The 22,566-nt window shown below is 42.0% G+C and overlaps 1 long non-coding RNA gene across 1 annotated transcript in view; it reads left to right on the plus strand.

Annotated features, from left to right (window-relative positions):
- Positions 1-21,635, plus strand: part of LOC117203013 (uncharacterized) — a 52,524-nt gene extending 30,889 nt beyond the window's left edge. The window contains exon 6 of the long non-coding RNA XR_007470339.1: positions 12,565-21,635. This is a non-coding gene — a long non-coding RNA (uncharacterized LOC117203013). The remainder of the gene's footprint in view (positions 1-12,564) is intronic.
- Positions 21,636-22,566: the final 931 nt, after the last annotated feature.

Consider the following 22,566-nt stretch of genomic DNA (forward strand, 5'->3'; position numbering starts at 1 on the left):
CCTATTTCCCTTCATCCCATTTATCTCTATGCACAATTTTCTGCTGTATAGTTTTTCACATTTTTTTTTTTTTTTTGCGGTACGCGGGCCTCTCACTGCTGTGGCCTCTCCCGTTGCGGAGCACAGGCTCCGGACGCGCAGGCCCAGCGGCCATGGCTCACGGGCCCAGCCTCTCCGCAGCATGTGGGATCCTCCCGGACCGAGGCACGAACCCGTGTCCCCTGCATCGGCAGGCGGCCTCTCAACCACTGCGCCACCAGGGAAGCCCGTTTTTCACATTTTGATATCTCTGAAATCAGGAAGCATCTCACAACCAATGGTATCTGAAATTCAGTGAAATATCGTAAGTTCTTTCTGAGTGAGCTTTTCTACCTCCTACCAGCTACTGAATGATGTTCTTCCTTACAACCATTTGGTTCTAATTCATAAATTGTGTAAAAGTCTTGCCTTATTTTTGTGAAATGATTTGATATTAATATAATTCCAATAGCACTCTGATGTATATATTCATAAGAAGTGGCACATAAGTCTACCTTATTTTAATGACTATATGATATTCCATTATTTGAATATATCATAATTTTATTAGCCAGTCCCTACTGATATTATAAATAATGTTCAGATAAACATACTTTGTATACTTACCTAATTATTTCCCTAAGATACATTTCTAAAAGTAGAGAATTACTACTAGTATTAATAGTAATACGAGTGCAGCAAGCTTTCCTGACACTATGTTTTCATGTGTTAACTGGGCTATAAACCTTTATTTCTGGTCTAATGATGATCATTTCCTTTCTCTTATTCATTTTTTTAGTGTAGTAAAACATATAACATAAAGTTTACCATTTTAACTATCTTTAAGTATACAGTTCAGTGACATTAATTATATTCACATTGTTGTGCAAATATCACCATCACCCATCTCCAGAAGGATGATCTTCTTTAAGGCTATATATTGCCAAATTGCCCTGTAGAAGTAAATAGCTGCTGTTCCTCACAACAACTTATTTATCTATTAACTACATTTGTTGAATAGTCTCATGTGTCGAGCAATGTACTAGATACCCATAAATATTATATTAGTTAAGATGGTTTTGTTGCAAATGACAGAAAATCCAACACAAACTGACAAGCAATAATTTTCTTTCCAAGTATGGCTGAATTCAGTTCTTTTTCCATCACCAGGACTCTGTTTCTCTCTCTCTCTCTCCTGGTTGTGTTCTCTCCAACTATTGCCTTCATTTTCAAATATATTTGTCTCTTGTGGTATGAAAATAGCCCTGCGCCTAATGACCATGTGCGGAAGAAAGAGAGAGAGAGAGAAGAATCCCTCTTCCAGTAACTGAAGACAGTCCTGAGATTTACTATGATTGGAAAGGCTTAGAGCACGTGGCTCACCTAAACCAGTGAGGCCACAGGAAATGGAACAATAACTGGCTGATTTAGGCCTGTGTCTTGTCCTCCACCCTGGGGCAAGGTGTTGGGGGAAGCCGCATCCAGATCACAAAGACCAAGAGCAGAGAATTCACAGAGAAAATCAGGCATGTTGCCAGAAGAACAGGAAGGGACACTGGTGACAAAAACACTGTCCACTTCCATTCAGGAGTAGAGTGAGGGTATCATATAAGAAACCATATCACACATCTATAAAAATGCAGTTAACGAAGAGAGGAAGTGAAGTTTTGTTCAATATATCTTTTTTTTTTTTTAGGCATATATAGTGCCATGTACTGTACTAGGTACTGATGCTATAAATATGTTAAAAAAATTCAGCCATGGCCTTCAGGAAATTTATACTCTAATGAGGAAACAGACATATAAACAGATCTAATAGGCTGAGTGTCAGGAGAGATGGGGGTGCCGCAGAAGCCCAGACAAGGGCACCCACAGTCCAGCCTGAGAACACAGGAAAGGCTTCCTGGAACAGATGACACCTGAGCTGAATCTTACCGTGTGACATGAAGAAAGGTAGAAAGAGACTTCAAGGTAAAGAGAACTTCATGAAATGGTTGGAGGGGAATTAAAAATAGTTCAGTATCCAAAAACTAACATCTGTTAAATGCTACTATATGCTAGACACTACTATATGCCCTTTTCCTATAATATTGATGTTTCATATAATTAATATGTTCAGAGAAGAGTGAATACCTGGCATCCTGGAAGGAAGGTTCATGAAAAGGAAAACAAAATAAAACAAAACATAACAAAAACAAACAAATAAACCCAGAAAGATCAGGCTGATAAAAGCAGGTTGGAATCAGATTATGGAAGGGCTTTCAATATCTACATTATACCTAACTCAGTAGGTAGTAGGAGCTAATGAAAGTTTTAGGGCAAGGGTTTGACATGATCAAGGCTGTACTTTATAAATATTTTCCAGATTTGATGCCTGCAAGATGGGAGAGAATGGAGAAAATTGTATTTGGAAGACTATTGAAGAGGTTGCTAAAATATTCCAGCCAGAGGACAAGAGTCCCTTTCTACCCTCCTGACTCTCAGACACTGCTGACCTTCTTGTAAACTCTCTCCACAATGCCCTCTGGAATCTTTACTTCATTAGACCAACCTTATATTCTTAATCTCTATAGAGTATACCCTTCTCCTCCTTGCCCTAACTGAAACTTTTTTTTTTTTCTCTCAGGAATTCACTTCTACTGAGCCCCCTTGAGCAGAGGTAATTGATCATCCCATTGGACCAGAGCTTGCCCATTTGCAAACCATTTCTAGCCACCTCGCTCCTTCTGTGAGGACCATCCAGCCCTCCCTCATCTTCCAGGCTTCACTTACTCTCCCCTCTTACGTTATACTCTACTGAAAGTTCTTTGGCAATTGTCATTTAGATGCTAAATCCAATGGGTTTCATATTTTAACTTGGGGTATTTGATTCTATTGACTATTGTTTCTTGACAGATTCTCTAGAAATTATTTTTTCCTGTTTCTCCTCATACCCGACTGGCCATTCTTCTTAATCTCTTTTGCAAGTTCTTCCTATCCCCACTTCTTAAATTTTATTTATTTATTTATGGCTGTGTTGGGTCTTCGTTTCTGTGCGAGGGCTTTCTCTAGTTGTGGCAAGTGGGGGCCACTCTTCATCGCGGTGCGCAGGCCTCTCACTATCGTGGCCTCTCTTGTTGCGGAGCACAGGATCCAGAGGCGCAGGCTCAGTAATTGTGGCTCACGGGCCTAGTTGCTCCGCGGCATGTGGGATCTTCCCAGACCAGGGCTTGAACCCGTGTACCCTGCATTGGCAGGCAGATTCTCAACCACTGCACCACCAGGGAAGCCCCCTCTATCCCCACTTCTTAAGTGTAAGTGCGCCTTGGGCTTCTTCCTCAGCCATCTTCCCTTCTCACCTGCCATGCTCCTCTAACGGTTTGAATCTCCACCCAAGTGTTGGTGAGCTGACAGCTCACAAATCCACACCACCAGCCCCAGGCTCTCTCCTGAGCTTTAAAAATTTACGTGTCCAACTGCCTACTAAGCAGCACTAAGTCAATGTTTCACTGAAAGTCCAATTCCACATGCCTGAAAGAGTAAACTCTTTCCCGTCTCCCCAGGCACCCAAGCAAAACCTAGAAGTCACTTCAACTCTCCAATTTCACTAATCACTTATAATCAGTCACTGAGTATTGTTAATTCTGCCTTTTTACTGTCTCTCATAGCTCTCTTCTCTCCGTTTTCAGTATAACTTCTTATTTGTTTGTTTATTGGCTGCATCAGGGCTTAGTTGCGGCACGCGGGATCTTCGTTAAGGCATGCGGGTTCTTCATTGTGGCATACGGGCCTCACTCTAGTTGCAGCACACGGGCTTCTCTAGTTGAGGCGTGCAAGCTCAGCAGTTGTGTTCTGCAGGCATAGTTACCCCACCTGCATGTGGGATCTTAGTTCCCTGAACAGGGATTGAACCCGAGTCCCCTGCATTGGAAGGAGAATTCTTTACCACTGGACCACCAGGAAGTCCCCGTTTTCAGTATAACTTCTTTAATTTAGGATCTCATTATCCTTTGCCTAAAATGTTAGCTTTTTATTTTGAAGATTTTCAAATATACATAGAGTATAACAAACTCCTACATATCCATCATCTGGATTGAATAACTATTAACTTTTTGCCATAGCTACCTCATCTATTATTTCTACAATGTTTTAGAGCAAATCCAAACATCATGACAACTCACCCATAAACACTTCAGTATGCTGTTTTATTATGTTACCACAGTAGCATTTTCACACCTAACAATATTAGCAAGAATGCCTTAATATTATCTAATACTCTGTTTTTCTTCCAAATTTTCTCTTTACAGCTGGCCTGTTTGAATCAGGATCCAAACAAGGTCCACACATTTCATGTAGTTGAATCCTCTTGGAAAGTAAAACCGTTCCTTCTCTTTGATCCTTCCCATTGAAATTTTTAAAATTTAATTAATTATTTGGCCACACTGTGCAGCTTGCAGGATCTTAGTTCCTCGACCAGGGATTGAACCCAGACCCCCTGTAGTGGAAGTGCAGTCTTAACCACTGGACCACCAGGGAATTCCCTCCACTGATTTTTTGAAGAGACTGAGTCAGCTGTCTTGTCTCACCTAAATTTTTGTATTGCCTACTTGCCTTGGGTCTTGCTTCTTCCTACCTCTTCCCCATTCTATCTTCTACACTGCCATTGGAGCCGTCTTTCAAAACTGCAGTTTGGATCACGTTACTTCCCTGCTTGAAACTCTTCAAAGGTTCCCATGAGCTGCCACAACAAAATCTAAACTTCTTCCTTTGTCATATAATGTTTCACATCATACTAACTTTCCAATTTAGTATGATGCTTCCTCATACGACGCAGACCAAAATTTTCTTTCTTTTCCCCCCAAACGCCAGGCTCACTCTCTGTCTGAATGCCATGTACTTGCCTCACTTCCACCTGGAAAATAACCTTCATTTCCCAAAGCTCAGCTCAAGTATCACCTCCTCTATGACATTTTCCTGATTCCTTAAATCCCAACCCAGGCAAATTGACCATCTCCTCCTTCCATCCTAGTCCCCACAGTGCTCTACTGCACATAAGTGTTTACACTGCTGGTTCCTTCTGAGGCTCCTTGATGCTGGGTCCTACTTCTTGTAGCAGTCTTATCAGCTCTCAGGGGCTTAGCAAAAAATGGGCTTTTATTAAGTGCTTGTGCGTAAGTGAATGAATGACAAATGAATGGGTTTACATTCCAACCTGGGAAACACTAGATCTGTTCAAAGAAGAAATTCCTAACAATCTCTACTGCTCACAGCTCTTGAGGCTGTGCGCGCACAGCCAGGCTTAAGTCAAAGACAGGCCCACTCACATTTGAGAGCAGACCCCAGACCTTCAGCCTGTTGAATTTCATCCTGTGTCCCTACGAGAAGCACGTGGCATTGGGTGACTCAGGTTCTATTACAAGACCATTGGATTCTTAGTAAAGGGAAACATTTCTGAAAACATAGTCCTTGGGTGAGGGGAATTCCTTCCTTGGAGAAAGAAAGTTGCTTTCCTGGCCAATAAGGCTTATTATCAAGCATAGGATAAACTAGGAAAAGGCACGTTAGTGACAAAGCTGATTAGCAAGCTGTTGTTCAGCATCGTGTGTTTAAAGTCTATGAACTAATTTCATAACACTGCATGTCACTTCCTTCTTTTGGCCTGTGTTTTTCAGTCTTCCAAACAAAGATACTGGACTAGGTGATCTCTAAGATCTTTTCCAGCTCTATAATTTTATTATCTAATTCTTACATAGTACCAGTATAACATGTTTTTGATATGATAAAGGTTCAAGAATTATTGATGGAATTTCACAGACGGAAACTGAGGGCAGCGGGGCGAGGGATCTGCTTCAGAAACGTGCAGGCAGTGCCAGGGCCTGAATCCTTCCTGAGCTCTGTTTTATGAAGCAATCGATATTTCCTGCTGCTGGGTGGAACTGCAGTATCTTTCCCTTTAGAAAAGGTGATCTGTTTTTCCCCCCGGGGCCTGCAGAGAAAAAAAAAAAAGGTCAGAATATTACTATGAAAAATTTTACCATACGCTTATTCCACTCCCATAGCCTACTAGGGTTTGAATCTCACGGTATTGAAAGTAAGAAAAGTCAGTGGTGCTGAGACTGCCAGGGGTTAAGTAAGAAGGAGGCTGGAGGAGAAGGGGAACAGATTTGAGCTGCTGGGGATACCTTTCTGTGTTTGTGGACTAGGATGGGGGATGGGGCACTAATCCCAAAGGCATAAAGACAAGATCAGCCTCATCTCTTCTCTCTGTTCTTGGCAAGGGCCCGTCTAGCTAGAAAGAGCAATCTGTCAGGTCTAATTAGCATAGAAGAAAGTGAACAATGGGCCCCCAGCTCTAAAATGACAGCCCAGTTTAATGGTGTGGAGGAGCCTGGGAGGGATGTGTGCTTTGTGTGCTTGGAATTGGTTCCTTTAAATGAATCCTTTCTGAACTCAAACTGTAAAAACAACTTAAACTGGATTCTTATTTAGTTGACCAGAAATCTTCAGGTTCTTGCGCCTTTTAACACAGGCACATCCAGCAAAAGCAGATGAGAACCCAGCTCTGTTTCAAAGGTGAGGCTGTAATTGGAAATAGTTACGTCATGCAGTGTGGACACGGTGCTGTGTGTAGGCAACTGATATATTTTTTTAATTTGTTCATATTTCTCTTTTGTGTTTAATTATATTGGTGATAGTATTTCTCTTATTATTTTTGCAACCCTTTTTATTGTAAGGTTTATAATTAGATTCTCAAATTTCAGAACAGCCTGAAATTTTAGTAGGACCACAAATAAACACATTTTAAGGTGCAAAAGTATTTAATGCATTTTTGGCTTATACTTTAAATGGCCCCTCTGATTTGTATATTTCAGTTCTTGCATCAAAAGTAGGTTTTACAAGAAAAGAGTATATTTTATAAATAGAATCAAATAGATATATTCCTTAAAATAAATACATGAATACAGGTTATTGAAGCCTAAAAACTATGCATGTGCATAATCTAAAGCTTCAAATAATGGAGGCCCATCTATTATCAGCAAATATTGTACTGAAGACTAACGGCTTGTTAATTTAACTCTGCCTCATTGTGGGACATTCAGACATCTTAAAGGTGTGTAAATAAATAATTCTCTGAAGTGGAGGAGAGAGAATGGGAAGAGAGGAAACACAAACACAATTCATAAGTCTCAGTCTGCATGATTTTGCTGTTCTTTCCTGAGCATTATTTCGTTTAATGCTCAAAGCACCCTCTGAAGTATGTAACTATTATCTTGATAGTTAAGGAACCCTGAGAGATTAGCCCAAGGTTACAGAGAAATGCAGAGTCATGCCCTGAACCCAGGTTATCTGGCTCGAAGCCTAATGTACTTCACAGCTCTGTATTTCTGGTAGAGTCAGACATTACATGTTAAAAATCATCCAATTGATAATAATAATGCCAACATGAGGACTCTCTTCTAATCTCTCGGTCTCTCATGGACATGAATGTGGCAGTGGATTTTAGTTTGTGTATTTGTACCACTTGTTTTACTGCATATTGCTAACCTTTTATGTTCTAACACCATCACTTGTTTCTTTCCTGTCCTTTCTTTTTTTTTTTTCTTACATACACGTTATTTGAATAAATTATCTCGTAGAAAGATAAAGTCTGCCAATGCTATGTACCTCACCCCGGACCCAATCCTCTCCCCAGAGAAATCGGTTATCAATTTGGGGTGTAACCAACTGTTTATATGTATGTTTGCATAGATGTGTGTGTTTGTATTATACTGGTTTGTATCTTTCCAAAACATAAATGGTACCATTGTTGTACTTTTTACTCTGCAACTTGCTTTTCTTTCTTTCTTTTTTTAACTTACTATGCCTTGTGGAGATCTTTTCATGGCAGTACATTGAAATCTAATTCATTCTTTTTAATTGTTACATCACTTATCATTCCATGCACTCTCACTTTTACTGTTTCCTCTCTACCTTGCCTCTGCTTTTGTTTGTTTTTTTTTGCGGTACGCGGGCCTCTCACTGTTGTGGCCTCTCCCGTTGCGGAGCACAGGCTCCGGACGCGCAGGCCCAGCAGCCATGGCTCACGGGCCCAGCCGCTCCGTGGCACGCGGGATCCTCCCGGACCGGGGCACGAACCCGCGTCCCCTGCATCAGCAGGCGGACTCCCAACCACTGCACCACCAGGGAAGCCTGCCTCTGCTTTTGAAATGGCTTAGTGGCATGGCAAGTCAACATTTAATCATATTTGTATGTAGAGACAAGCATAAGCTTTATGACTCACTGGAGTGTTAATAAGTAAGAAAGGAAGGAAACATAGGAAGTGCGTACCAACACTGAGCTAAGAGGCCTAGGGTAGGCACAGTGTTAGAAGATTTGTTGCCTCTCAGCTTCTGAATTTTAGCATTTACTTTTTTAAAAGACCCACCCATTCTCCAGAAATCTATTCCTTATATATAAGAGATAACAGTAACATACTTGACAGCATGCTGTGAGGATTAAATGAGATAACATATAGGAAAAAACATCAAAACCATGCAAACTGAAATGTGTACGTTATGAACTGTGTTTTCTTAGCATCTTCCCTCTTTCCCTCCCACTTCACAACATTATGTTGTGAGGCGATCCCTCAAAGAAGGGCAGTTAGTAAATGGAACCATGAATGTCATTATTAGCTATTCTGGAGCAGGGATGTACCTAAAAGCATGCACCTTGGAGACTAATCTCTGGATTCAAGTCCTGATGTGGTTATTTATTAGTTGTGTGACTTGGGTAATATCTTGTCATATGTCAAATAAGAGTAGTAATCATGGTAAACTTAGCCTGTGAGATTGTGGTGAGGTCTAAATGAGTTAATGTGTATAAAGTATACAGTTTCTGGCATACAGGGAAGTCAGCTGCTGTCATCATTATCAGAGAAGTTGCAATATCCCCACTTCCATTTTCTGTCTACAGAGTATCACTCTCCATTTTCTTCAGATGTGACAATAAAGACAGGCCTGATCTCAGGATTAAAGCACAGCCATTGTTCCTTATATATATATATATGTGTATATATATATATATATATGTATATATATGTATATATATGTATATATATGTATATGTATAATGTATATATATTTTTTAAGCAAGTATTCCCTGAGCACCTACTGCATGTCTAATACCCTGCTGGGTATGGTGTGAAGCATAAGGGAAGTTCAAGACAGGGCTCTTGCCCTCAAAGTTCTTGTTAGTTATTAAACCGAAGTACCTTAATGTATGAGGTTAACACTGGAAAGAACTTTGAACCTGTCAGATGAAAGGCATTCCGTAATATGCTCTCCGGGTAACAGATAATAACATAAACACAGGGTAGTATTATGACTATACACGCCCAGTGCTATTTTGTCAAAATTTTCTGTTAATGACAAAGGTATATATAACCTTTAACACCTGCTTATTCGTTTCTTGTCTAGCCTCAGAATCATTTTAGAAGCTTACCTGTAGGACGTGAGCCATCAGATCATACACTTATGCTGGGTAGTTTCCTGGCTGGGGGTTGCTCTCACTTCCTCTTGAAAGTGCTGGAAAGAATGAGGTCCCCAGGAGCTGGTAGAGAAGAGCTGCTCTCCACAGGACCCAAGGCTAGGCTGAGTACAAATGTGCAGATATTGTGTTACTCTGGACAACATAGCTGATATTAAGTGGGCAGATAAAATCCCCAAAGAGTCAGAATTGTCTTAAAGAGCCTGAGGATGCCACTTGAAGGGACTGAAGGGACTTTATTTTGGGGGGTGAATTCCCAGGAAATGAACCTACAGTATTTCCAAAATGTCAGCCTAGTCTTTAGCCCAGTAAGCTTTCTCTGACCAACAGAGCCCATTTTCTGTTGTGTGTGCAAACCCATTCCAGCCGGCCCAAATTGAAATTCCAACTGGATATAAAAGGTCACCCCAGCTGTCAAGCACAGAAGCCACGTGTGGCTTTTGGTTTAAGAATCAGTCCGGGGAGCAGATGCTCTGAGTGCTTGGGGAGCGGCAGGCCTATTCCTGACACAAGAACAAATACCCTTTGTCTTGATTCCACATGTAAGTCAGGGATAGAAATTTTGAATGTGTTTACCTTTAAAGGAGCTAGAGTAAATCATTCTTATGAGGAAAAAATCACTTGTAGTGTAAAAAAGTGTGGTTTCTCAGAGAGCCGTTTTACTGCTGAAGGGATTTCCTAGCAGACAAAAGAGTATGCTCATTAAATCATACACCTCTGCGAGGAAGAGATTCTTAAGAGTAAAGGTGCAGGACATCTATTATTAGGTTAAGAAGGATTCAAAACACTGTCTCTACCACCCCTTTCTGAAGGTGATCTTTTTATTTTTATTTGATAAAGAGAGGCACCTTTCTGAAATTTTTGCCTAGAAACCCAGAATAAAACTTACAGCATGTTAGAATTCTAAAAACAGTTTGACTGTGCATTTCACAGAGTTCAGGGCTCCAAAATATGCTGTCCACATCTTTATTGGGAATTAACTTCTTTTACCCTCCTCTGAGAGATGTAAGCAGCTGTTGTATTAGACTTGAGAGAGAGCCCATTTTCCAAGGAAGAACAAAGAGAAAGCGGGCACCCCTCCCCCTCGGAAAAGCCACTTTGCTTTGTCTGAGCCGACTCCCTCTGAGGACTGCAGCAGGGGAGGTTCAGAGCTGCGTCCCTGCCGATTAGTTTAATAACACTTGGTTCAGCAGTCCTGGGGATGTGGGGAGATGTGTGCTTGCCTGCACAGCATTAATGTTATCAGCTGCCCTGTTCATGTGTCCTCTCCCGGGAGGACACTTTTATAACACAGTAACACTTAGGGAGACATTCCCCTCCTTTACTTCTGTTTCTCTGCAGATAAACAAATGTCAGGTATGTCTTGGATCCTGTCCCTAACTCAGTCAAGTTACTATGTATCCATTACTCTTTGTCCTACAAACACTGAGCTCTCAGTGTTCATCTGATTGGGTCCAGATTGTGAAGGCTAGAGTAGTCGTGAACAGGACTTGGGGGCCCAACTTTCCTTCTCCAGGACCCTCAAGAAGCTTCTCTTCCAGTTGGGTTCCTAATTTCTGGTGCTGCTGCTCAAAAGAGACGGCATGCTTTGAACTAGAGCCTATAATTAATGCCTACAGCTATGCCTTGATGGGAGACTGGAATTTTCATGTCAGAGAACAGGGACCTGATAAACAGCATGACTAGTCCAAATGAAACCGTCCATCCTTGGGCCTTCACTACCTTACAAGAAGAAAAATGGAAATGTACAATTCTTCTGCTTAAGGCACTGAATCTCTGCAAGTGGAAGGAACAAGAAGGTTATTAGCGCATCATTCTGGGGAACGTTAAGGACAGGGCTCTGTAGGAGAAAGCATCAGCTTAATGAAGGGCAACATAAAGCTCTACACCGCATAAAAAGGGGGAAGCTGCGCTTTGGCATCATCTTGCAGGTTTCAGTTCCCAGCAATCACGCTGGCTCAAGAGCAGAAGCACAACCGTCATCTTCTTTCTGTGGGATTCAGCCATAGGTGGAGAAAGGTGGTACCACAATTCTCTCCCAGTGGATGATGATGACGTTTTCTAGGCAGATGATTGCGGAGGCTCCTGTCAAATGAGTGAAGAGAAAAAGGAAGTGGGGAGAGGAGGAGGGACTCTAGAAATGGAACTGCAACAACCCTGGAATAAAAATGAGGGGCCATAATAAGAAATGATAAGCACAATCACCTTGAAATTCAACCCTCTGCCCTTTTTTTCCCAACTTGCTTCTGATAACCTCTTTTACTATTTTGTAAATAACTTAAAACAGGATGGGAAAAACGAAAGAGAGCCCCTATCAGGTTCTATTTTTCACTCTCCTTTATGATTGCTTTAAATAACAATTATACCATGAAAATCAAATCCACCCTTTTTAGCTTTAGGAAGGTATTAACAACAGCTAAGCCCTTTGAAACACTGTATCCCCAAACCACGACGGGCCTCTAAGGTGTCTCTTCTCGACAGAAAGACTACTCTGGTTGTGCGCATTACTTTCGGTTTTGTTGGGTAAAGGGCATAACGTGCAGCAACTTTAGTGCAAACGTGTTTGAAATGTCTGTCGGGACCGAGTGTCGGGGGAGCCATGCCGCAGCCTCCGACGAGATCCGCGCTTTCTCCCTTTTGACCAGCAGGCGACGCTGTTTTCCGGGCGCCCAAGGCCGCCGCCCCGCCCGCTTCTAAGGTCACTTCCGCTGCGGCCCCGCGAGGCTCTACCGTGCTACCCCTTGTTGGTCTTTTTCGAGCCAGTCTTTCTTCACCCAGCGCTGCCTACTGATGTTTCTGAACCACTATACTCTTGTGACAGTTTATGCTACTTGAAAACTTGCTTCTTGAGTCCTTTGAGACAGTGGAAATTCTTTAAATAAACATGTATTTGGGATTGCGTAATCACTGATTTTTTTTTAAACGTCTCAAATACATTTCAACTTGGCTAAGTAAAAAGAGCTTCTGACCCGACAAAGAAAGCAATATATGTTGGAAATTGGAGTGGTTAAAAAAACAAATTCCTCTTCCTGTTTATTCCAGACTCTTCTGCAGGTTTAGAGAGAGGGTCGCGAAAATTCAGCTGCGGCGCCATCTGCTGGAAGCGCCGCGACCCTGCAAGACCGTGCCGGGGAAGGAGAAAACGGGTTGCAGGTGAAGGTGTGGACTTTTGCCCAGGAAAGCCTCTGCCACCAAGGTAGCATTTACATGCAGTCCCCTTATCTAAAAAGAGACTAAAATGACCCTACAAGAAAATGGCCTCGGTTTTGAGGAGCCTTCCGACCTAAATGAACTGACATATGTTATATGGGTGTTCTCAGGAAAACCTGGGGCTTTAGGAGAAAAGGAGGCTTAACTCATTTCATTACTCCCGCACGATTCTCAGGTGCAAAGCTGAAAACTAAAACTCTATTTTCCACCAGTGCACACAGAGAAGTATCAGGCATAGAAGTCACAATGTATTTGTTCTCTTGAATGGAACCGATTTTGCTGAATGGAAGGAAATTTAAAAGCTGAAGAGGGTGACAGAAATAAAATTAATCTGGGAGTGGGGAGGTGTTAAAATGTGGCCTTGGCCGTGGTTTGATATAAGGTCACTAAACCCTGCTACCATTTTCCAGACTCTTAAGTCAGTTCTGATTTACTTGATGATTTTTCTGTTTAGGAAGCTTCAGGCTCTTTCCACACAAGGGTCTAAACCCATTTTCAAACACATTTATATTCATACTTCAAATCTCAATTCACCATTGCTGGAAACTTTGTTAAAGGCCATAATTAGAAAACTCACGGGGAACTGGAAGAAAGCAAGATTTAGAGCAGAATTACAGTTGGCCCACCCATCTGGAAAAATATGGTATCACAATAGGAAACATTTGTAATGGAAAAATGTTATAAAACTGACCCTCCAGAGCTTGATAATAACATTCTAACAAAAATGAGTTTTTGTTTTCTGGGATGAGCTTATAATGGTTTTCCTGAAAAAGATGAAGTAGCTTTACCAACAATATAACCTTTTGGAACCTAACTGGTTATATAGTTCTTCGGGTCCATGTCATGTGACTTCCATATACAGTCAGTGTTTTATAAAGACATCCTTTGGTGCTTCGATAACTAAGCCCTCATGGATGAGACCTACCTGATCCTACTGCCACAGTGAATACTTTTATAGAGAAAATGTTAACCCTCCATATGGATGCTTGAAGAAAATAAACTAGGAAAACAGGATGAGAAATAAGAATCCATTGTGATGATGCATGGATGGACTGTATCAGAGAACTAGAAGATTGAGTATATTTTCTATTTTGAATGAGCAAAGAGTTATTGGGTACCAAATTGTTACCAGTAGAGACAATATTTTTTAATTAATTAATTTATTTTTGGCTGCATTGGGTCTTCGTTGCTGTACAGGCTTTCTCTTCGTTGCGGTGTGTGGGCTTCTCATTGCAGTGGCTTCTTTTGTTGCAGAGCACAGGCTCTAGGCGTGCAGGCTTCGGTAGTTGTGACACACAGGCTCAGTAGTTGTGGCATGCAGGCACAGTAGTTGTGGTGCATGGGCTTAGTTGTTCCGCGGCATGTGGGATCTTCCCGGACCAGGGATGGAACCCTGCGTTGGCAGGCAGATTCTTAACCACTGCGCCACCAGGGTAGCCCAAGTAGAGGAAATATTTGATGGCTGATGCCACATCTATCTTACCTCTCTTCTACCAATGTACTTGTGAGGAGTGTCTTTCATAGAAATAAATAGCTTGATAACAAATCAGCAGTGTGAGTGGTGGCATGCAGTGGAATTGAGCATCCCTTGGTGAAGGTACTTTCAGGGTCTCTGGTTTAGGACAGTGCAGGAGGGGATCAGAGGTGGAGCAGTGAGAGCCAGATAACTTAAGCCCTCGTGATCTCTTCAAAATTCAGAAACTGAATTTTTCTCTTCTATGGTTCTTATTGTTTCATTAGCTTATTTGTTTAGAGGGTGCCTGCACCCTCAGAACAGAGCCCCATGTACAAACTTCCTGTGACTTCTTCACAGATGTCTCAAGAGTATTCACTGAGCACTATTTCTGGTGAACCCAATATAAAAAGTCTACACATTCCCCCAGCAATTGAGCTTGGGGTTCAAATATTTTGTGTTTGGCAAAACGCAGGGAAATTTTTTCTAGAGATGACCTCTCCCTTGACTTTCAGCCTGTTCTAAATTGGGCTTTAGAGAGAAATGTGACCATTCTTTCAAAAACATGAAACAGATTGAACTTGGTAGACGTTTCTGTCTGGACCCTAGAATTAGGTAAGTGTGTCTCTCACGGTCAAAATCCTGACTTCACAGAGGACTCGCCTTAACAATGTCAATTCAACTCACTTTTGTTCTCTCAGCACCAGTCAGTCCTCTTCTCCTCACTCCCTGCAAAATGTCAAGCTAACTCTTGCTCCTCAGTGGGTCTTGGCTTTCTGGACACTTCCTCCAAGACTTCCTTGACCTTTCCAGGTGAAGGGAGGGTGTCTCTGCTGAGTTCCCAACACGTTGTGGTTCCCCATCATAGCTCTGTCATACCATATTCTATTGCTTATCTGTCTCCCATACCAGACTCTTAAATCCTGTGAAGACATGCTAAGGCTATTATTATGTTCATTTAGCATCCTCAGTGCCTAATTAGTGCTTCAGTCCAAGCAGATATTAAGTTTTCAACATACAGAGATGGGAAGAAAGGGTATTTCTGATGGAGGAACTGACATGAGCACACACACAGGTATAGACTTTGAAGAATGCCCAGGAGCATGAGTATGGTTTGGCTGAAGCCTGAAAGGGACTGACAGGAGATAAGATGGGAAAGAGCCTGGGGTGGTTATGAATATTGTGAATATTAGTTTAAGGCAGTGGTCATCAGAAGTTGAAATAGTTGCAAATGGTGACATTTTTGGTGTGTTGTATATCGGATGAGTACTTTGCATATATTTTCATTAGCAAGGCGGAGGCACAGATCTAGCCCATTTCACTTAAGGAAAATATCACTGAATTGGCAAAACTGGTGTACATGGTCAAACTGGGCAGTTAAACAGAATTATTTTCTATCAGAAAAAGGTTAGCTCCATTTTTAAATTAAAAACACCATGTAACGGGACTTCCCTGGTGGTCCAGTGGTTAAGAATCCGCCTACCAATGCAGGGGACATGGGTTCAATCCCTGGTTGGGGAACTAAGATCCCACATGCCGCGGGGCAACTAAGCCTGCAAGCCACAACTACTGAGCCTGTGTGCCGCAACTACTGAGGCTGCATGCTCTAGAGCCCGAGCGCCACAACTAGAGAGACGCCTGTGCGCTGCAACGAAAGATTCCGCATGCCTCAACGAAGATCCCACGTGCCGCAGCTAAGACCCGACACAGCCAAATAAATAAATAAATATTTTAAAAATTAAAAAAAAAAAAAGAACCCAGTGTATTACTTCAAGGTCTTCCACCACCTCACTTGTGACTTCTAATTCTAAGATAGTCACTGTGCAAGGCACAGAGGCTTACCAGGAATTTGTTCAGGGGATGAAGAAGCTGCTGCTCTGTCAGTGTTTCTTACTTGGCTCTGAAGAGATTCTCCCTCAGGCATAATGCATTCTCAAATCATCCCTTGCTTTGGGGACAAAACAGTTCAGGACGGCTGAGGAGTTTCTGTTGTGAAGGGTCAGAGCAATTGGAAAGGGGAGGCTGGAAAAGAGAAATCAGCTCAACGTCAGCCATTTCTTGGCAGATCACTTTCAGGAAAGGAAATATTTGGTACTTAAGAATCTGGAAATTGAACCTCTTAATACTATCTACGCTATGTACCCTTAGTTACCTAGATCCCAGTTTGAAGACTGTGGTTTTAAAAAACCTGGATCTTGGACTTCCTTGGTGGCGCAGTGGTTAAGAATCCGCCTGCCAATACAGGAGAAACGGGTTCGATTCCTGGTGTGGGAAGATCCCACATGCCGCGGAGCAACTAAGCCCGTGTGTCACAACTACTGAGCCCACACTCCAGAGCCCGCACGCCACAACTACTGAAGCCCACGTGCCTAGAGCCTATGCTCCGCAGCAAGAGAAGCCACCACAATGAGAAGCCCGCGCACCACAACGAAGAGTAGCCCCCGCTCGCCGTAAGGAGAAAGCCTGCCTGCAGCAACGAAGACCCGACGAAGCCAAAAACAAACAAACAAACAAACTGAAACCTGCATTTTATCCTACAGAACAGTGATCTCCAGAGTGGAATATACACGAGGTACAGAAAGGAAATATTACAAATTCTGTTTATACTTTTTAAATGTCATCCTCTTAAACTTTCTATGTTGGTAGATGTTTACAATTTATATAAAATGAGCATAATTGTTGACTGCAGGTGCGAACAAGGAATAGTGCCAGGCATCAGGGAAGATACAAAGAGGTATTCCCTGCCTTCAGAGAGCTGGCAGCCTAGCTGACACATGAAAAAGCAAGTAACAATAGTGAATGCTTGGCTAACTAAAGGGAGGGTAAAAGGGAAAAAATTTAAAAGAATGTGGAAAGAGCAATTGTTTTTTATTCTGCTTTTAAACATGCATTTCCTGCAGAAAGAGCTGAATTTTCAGTAAGGCCCTAAAATGGTGATAGTCTTGCCACACTATTTTCATTTCAAATTCCAAGCATTCTATTTGGTCATGTTTCTTTTTCTCCATCTTTAACCACCAAATTGATGTTTTATTTCTGAGTCAGGGGACCATGGCTTTCAGTTCTTAGAAGAAGAAATACCTAAAAATGTGAGATTAAAAAGGATTTATCCATAGTCCTGGTCTTTCAGAAGATATCAACATAATGGTTAAAATGTCCAGGGAAAAAGGAAGTTAGGGGAGTAATTTCAGTAGCTTCCCTATTTTTAGAAATTCTGCTATGATCAAAATTTCCCAGGGAGAGGGATTTTTAAGTTCCCAAAGAACATCATAAGGCATAATGATACATTATAGTTGTGTATAGTAGATCCACTCTCAAAGGAGTTTCATGATCTTATCCTTGCATTCCCACCATTTATGTCTCTATTGAGTGTGAGGGTGATAAAAGAGGTCAAGAGGCATCCCAGACTCAGTCTGAACAGAAGCTCAGGCCTCCTGACAAAAACTGTGTTGGAAAAGAACCCTGAGGTGTCCATCCAGGTGCTTACTCAGACCCCACCCTCCTCACAATAACTCCATAGGCATTGTTTTAGCCATTTAACAGAATAAAAGAAAAGGAAAAAAAAAAAAACAAGACTTGGAGAAGATAAGTATACTTGCCGAATACACAATTGCTAAGTGGCAGAGCTGGAATTCAACCAATGTCTGCTTTATTCAAAGCCTGTTTTACTTCCTGGGAGGCAACTGATAATTTTTGATGGGACAGTCTCAAAAATGTGGTAGAGGTAGAAGACAGATAACACAGGGTTTAGTCACTTATTATTCATCATATATTTATTGACGAGGGTGGGACTTCCAGGTGTGGCAGAGTGAAGAGGTGGGCAAATCAACTCCCCCCCCAAAAGCAACTTACAAACCTGGAAAAAATTGGTGAGAACCACCATTTTAGCACCTTGAAAATCGACCAAAGGCATAGAATAATCTGAGAAGTGTTTGTGCTTGAACAACTGCTGAAATTCAGTAATAACAGTGGGACTCTGTGGCATCCTTGCTTGAGGATGCTTCCATTTTCCAACCCTCTCCCCAGCCCGGTCAGCATGGAGATTTTGCCAGGATGGGGGGATGCTGTGAGGACTGGCACAGTCAAAGAGGGCTCACTTGAATTGGAGCAGGAGAGGGCCAATGGTACTACCAACCTGAGGTTGCAGTTGTGGCTGGGGGAAGAGTATTCCTGGCTGAGGTTGTGTACATTTGCAGCTGAGAACAGAGGATCTAAGACAGCCACATACTCCTGTCTGACTTTGAGGATTTGAGCATGGAGGAGCTGTGAAAGGGCCCAATGAAAAGTAAAAGTAAAAGCCCAAGTAGAATTGAAAACAGCCTGAACTTTAAATTTGTTCCCCTGCCCACACACCCATTACTAGAGGACAGAAGCCAGTTTCTGTCCCAACACTGGCTAACCTTTAGGCTACTTAGACACAGGAGTGACCCCTAGGAAGCCAGACTTAAAAATAAAAACAAGAAAAAATCAACTGAGCAGAGATATCGACAGCCACACCCTTCAGAGGAGACAGATTTCATAGATTTAACCAAGGCATGTTACTAAACACACAAACACAAAAGACAGCCTTAAGGGAGAACTCAGAATCCAGAGTTGCTACAATATAGTATTTAAAAATCTAGCTTTCAAATAAAATATGCAAAGAGATAGGAAAGTATGACTCATTCTGAGGGAAAGAAAAAATCAATAGACTCTGTCTCCGAGAAGTTGGATTTATCAGGCAAAGACATCAAAGCAGTTATTATAAATATGTTCAAAGAACTAAAAGAAATCAATGTTTAAAGAATCAAAAGAAATTAGGGCAATAATATATCAACAAATAAAGATGCTCAATAAGGAAACACATAACTTAAAATTTTAAAAATGTAATTTCTAGAGGTGGAAATAAGCAATACTTGAAACAAAAAATTCACTAGAGGGGCTGAAAGGAAGATTCAAGTTAGCAGAGAAAAAGAATCAGTGAACTTGAACCGAAGAGATCAACCGAAATTATCTACTGAAGAATAGAAAGAATGAAAATGGAAGAAAAGTGAAGAGAGCCTCAGAGACTTGCGGGACAACAGACCAACATGTGTGTAATGGGAGAGGGAAGAAGAGGTCAGAAAAAAAAAAAAATGTCTGAAAACTTCACAAATTTGATTAAAAACATTAATCTACACATCCAAGTAGCTCAACCAACCCAACTAGGATAACTACAAAGAGATCCACACCTAAACACAGCATACAAATTGTTAAAAACCAACAATGGAAAGAAAATCTTTAAAGCATCAAAAGAAAACCACCATGATGGGACTTCCCTTGTGGCACAGTGGTTAAGAATCTGTCTGCCAATGCAGGGGACACAGGTTTGATCCTTGGTCCGGGAAGATCCCACATGCCGCAGAGCAACTAAGCCCGTGCACCTCAACTACTGAGCCTGCGCTCTAGAGCCTGTGCTCTAGAGCCTGCGATCCACAACTACTGAAGCCCATGCACCTAGAGCCCGTGTTCCACATCAAGAGAAGCCGCTGCAATGAGAAGCCTGCGCAGCGCAACGAAGACCCGATGCAGCCAAAAATAAACAAATAAATAAATACATTTTAAAAAGAGCTTAAAAAAAACTCTATATTGATGGGTTATAACATGTACATGTGAGATATAATAACACTTAATGTATTATTATGTAATACAGATATAACTATATGATAAATAATATTAAGTGTTAATACAAGGATATATTTGAGATATATATTATAGCACAAAGGAGGGTCTGGGATAGAGTTATATTGGAGCAAAGTTTCTATATTTTACTGAAATTAAGTTAGTATTAATCTGCAATAGATAGTAGTGAATTAAGATGTATATTATCCCTATAGTAACCATTAAGAAAATAATTTTGAAATATATGGTAGGGACTTCCCTGGTGGCGCAGTGGTTAAGAATCTGCCTGCCAGTGCAGGGGACATGAGTTCGAGCCTTGGTCCAGGAAGATCCCAACATGCCGCGGAGCAACTAAGCCCGTGTGCCACAACTACTGAGCCTGCACTCTGGAGCCTGCAAGCGACAACTACTGAGCCCACGAGCCACAACTACTGAAGCCTGCGCGCCCAGGGCCTGTGCTCCACAACAAAGAGTAGCCCCTGCTCGCCTCAACTAGAGAAAAGCCCACAAGCAGCAACGAAGACCCAATGCAGTCAAAAATAAAATAAAATAAATAAAATAGTTGGCTTAAAAATAAAATACCAATATTTGGAAATAAAAAGGAGACATCAATGTTTACCCTACAAGAATTAAAATATTGGGACTTCCTGGTGGTCCACTGGTTAAGAATCTGCCTGCCAATGCAGGGAACATGGGTTTGATTCCTGGTCCAGGAAGATCCCACACGCCGCGGAGCAACTAAGCCTGCGCACCGCAACTACTACTGAGCCTCCACGCCACAACTAGGGATAAGCCCTCGCACTGCGTTGAAGGTCCCGCATACAGCAACTAAGACCCGATGCAGCCAAATTTTAAAAATTTAAAAAGAGTCTAGGAGGGACTTCCCTGGTGGTTCAGCGGTTAAGATTCCATGCTTCCACTGCAAGGGGCACAGTTTCGATCCTTGGTCAGGGAACTAAAATTCCACATGCCACGTGGTGCAGCCAAAATAATAATAATAAAAATAAATTGTTATAAGAGTTTTGGAGACCAAGGAGGAAACAACAATGGCAACTGAGAAAGAGCAGCCAGGAGGAAAACCAGAAGGGTCCCGGAAACCTAGTGAAGAAAGTGCTAAGTGAAGTGTTTCACAGTGTCAAATGATGTTGATAGATTAAATAAAATGAGAACTGGGAGTGACCATTGGATTTGGTAATGTGGACGTCATGGGTGACTTTTGGAAAAGTGGTGAGGGTTAAAGTCTGATTCCAGCGGGTTCAAAGAGTAGTAGGAGGAAACTGGAGGTATTGGTGGTAGATAATTCTTTGCTATAAAGATGAGGAGAGAAATGGGATAGTAGCCACAGGCAGAAGTGAAATCAAGAGAGGTTGTTTTGGAGATGGAAGAGCATATCTTAATGCTAAAAGTAAACGTAGAATAGAGGGGGGAAATTGATGCAGGAGACAGAAAAGAGAATCACTAGAGTAATATCCTCGAGTAGGCAAAAGTGGATGGGATATAATATACAAGTGGAAAGGTTGGCCTTGAATAAGGGCATGGGCAGTTTATTGTCAGTAGCTAGAAGACAGGCAGAAGTGCATGGGGACAGTCACAAATAGGTAGAGTGTTAAGAAAAATCACCCCAAATTTGGAAATAGGCTAACAGGATTACTGGGTATCTTTTTAGTGAAGAGCTGTGCTCCATCCAGCAGGCCCTCTGGGGATTATCTCATTTTCTAAGGGCCACTACCTTTGCTTGACTTTCTACTTATTATTGATTAGGATATTTAACAATTCTGTTTCTCTTCTTTAATAAACTTATTTATTTATTTAATTTTGTTTGCGTTGGGTCTTTGTTGCTGCACATGGGCTTTCTCTAGTTGCAGAGAGCAGGGGCTACTGTTGTGGTGCGTGGGCTCCTCACTGCGGTGGCTTCTCTTGTTGCGGAGCACGGGCTCTAGGCGTGTGGGCTTCAGTAGTTGTGGGGCCAGGGCTCAGTAGTTGTGGCTCGCGGGCTCTAGGCGTACGGACTTCAGTAGTTGTGGCGCACGGGCTTAAGTGTTCTGCGACATGTGGGATCTTCCTGGACCAGGGCTCGAACCCCTGTCCCCTGCCAATCAGGCGGATTCTTAACCACTGCGCCACCAGGGAGGTCCAACAATTCTGTTTCTTATAGCAAACTTATAGCAATGCAAATGGTTCTTGTCTGAGAGAAATACAAATGATTTCTATCCTATGGAAAAGATAACCTCACAGGTTAAGATTTTTTTGTTTTCTCTTGTAGGGCATTAACCAGTTTTGTTTCTACCTAGCAATCTTTTTTTTTTTTTTTTTTGACTGCGTCAGTTCTTCGTTGCAGTGCACGGACTTCTCTAGTTGTGGTGTGTGGGTTTTCTCTTCTCCAGTTGTGGTGCGCGGGCTCCAGGGCACGTGGGCTCTGTAGTTTGCGGCACATGGGCTCTCTCGTTGAGGCACGCGAGCTCAGTAGTTGTGGTGTACAGGCTTAGTTGCCTCACGGCATGTGGGATCTTAGTTCCCCAACCAGGGACGGAACTCACATCCCCTGCATTGGAAGGCAGATTCTTTACCACTGGACCACCAGGGAAGTCCCTCTTCCTAGCAATCTTATTCTAATATTTTTAAAGCACCTTTCCTGATGAAATATATCAACTCCTATTCCTCAAATGCTCTTTTTTTTTTTTTTTTTTGCACTACGCGGGCCTCCCACTGTTGTGGCCTCTCCCGTTGCGGAGCACAGGCTCCGG

The sequence above is a fragment of the Orcinus orca genome, chromosome 11 (assembly GCF_937001465.1).
Source record: "Orcinus orca chromosome 11, mOrcOrc1.1, whole genome shotgun sequence".
Lineage (NCBI taxonomy): Eukaryota > Metazoa > Chordata > Mammalia > Artiodactyla > Delphinidae > Orcinus > Orcinus orca.